The 1,358-nt window shown below is 32.5% G+C and overlaps 1 protein-coding gene across 1 annotated transcript in view; it reads left to right on the plus strand.

Moving 5' to 3' along the window:
• LOC118745053 overlaps positions 1-1,358 on the plus strand; it is a 77,137-nt gene that overhangs the window by 17,083 nt on the left and 58,696 nt on the right. The gene's annotated exons all lie outside the window — the stretch shown is intronic.

Genomic DNA, 1,358 nt, shown 5'->3' on the forward strand with positions numbered 1-1,358 from the left:
GTTAGATAATCTTGTTGAAGCAGTTGATAGCAAATTTAATAGCCTTTCTCTTCATATTCTTTATTGGCGCTGTAACCGCCTAAGCGATTTTGGCCGAGTCCAAAACCGCACCAGCACCCCAGTCATTTCTCTTCTGTGTCAAGCCAGCGGAGCCGCTGAATTTGACTTCCCCGCACTATGTCTATATTCGTTATAAAGCTCATATAAAGCCCATCGTTAAATCGTCTGCATTTTTTTCAGATCTCAAAAACGCGAAATTTGGCTATATGTCAACAATTTTTTTTTTCTTTTTTGTATTCCGATTTTGTATTCGGATTCAGCGGAAAATTCTTCATAAAAAAATTATAAATTTTTTTTAATTAAGTGCACTTTTTCAGATCTCAAAAACCAGAAATTTGGCTATATCTTAAAAACTGTTCTACTCTCTTACATTTTAACTTCATATTCGGAATCAGCGGGAAATTTTATATTAGATTGCATATATAAATGCCGCTAGTCGGACAATTTTTTCCTCTCTGTAAGGTTGTGTTATTGTCGACAGAAATGCAAGACGGATCTGAGTGCGTTCTATTATGAAAATCTTGTACCCCTTTTGCCAAGCCCAATACAAATTATATATCGTTGGAAAACTTAGAAAAAAAACTAAAATGGTGCCTACAATGTCTAAAAAATGCAAAAAATTGTAGCAAGAAATTATAGTTTCCACCAATTCTATTAGGTCAGCAATTTTTGATTCTCTGTCATAAGTGTGACATGAGATAAGAATTAAAAAAAAAACTGGGGACTAAGAAAAAGGGCTCGACAAAAAACCGTGGTAGAGAAAATTTTTTTCCTGGTGCACTTGGCGCATTTCGCTTCATGTGTACATATATTTTCAGGGTTATTTAAACAACGACGCCTTACTAATATTAATTTTGAATAATGATTTTCAATGTCTCTTAAAAATTCCACGGCATTAATATCAAAAAACTCTATTTGAATCATAGCAAAATAACTTAAGTCAACCTTTTATCAGTGCTAGTGGCATGAAAGATATACAAATTACTAGATAATCAATTGTGACTCACAATTTTCTTTTTTTTTAATATTCAGTACTTTTAATTTTTTTCCACAATGGTCACCGATCTTTAGTTATCGACAATTATTCGGTCATTCGCTGTTATCGTTACTGACCAAGTTTTTTGTTTGTTTTTGTAAACTGTTAGCTCGTTTCAAACCGCTTTTACTTTGCATATGGAAAGAGAGAGTGATTTTTGTGGTTGTTTGTTGGGTTTTGCTACTGCTCAAAGTCTGTTTTTTTTTTTGATTTTTTTTTTTTTTGGAATTACAAACTACTTTTTGTTGTAATCGTTTTTACA

Source organism: Rhagoletis pomonella, unplaced genomic scaffold, assembly GCF_013731165.1.
Source record: "Rhagoletis pomonella isolate Grant_MI unplaced genomic scaffold, Rhpom_1.0 Rhpom_scaffold_00001, whole genome shotgun sequence".
Taxonomy (NCBI): Eukaryota; Metazoa; Arthropoda; class Insecta; order Diptera; family Tephritidae; genus Rhagoletis; species Rhagoletis pomonella.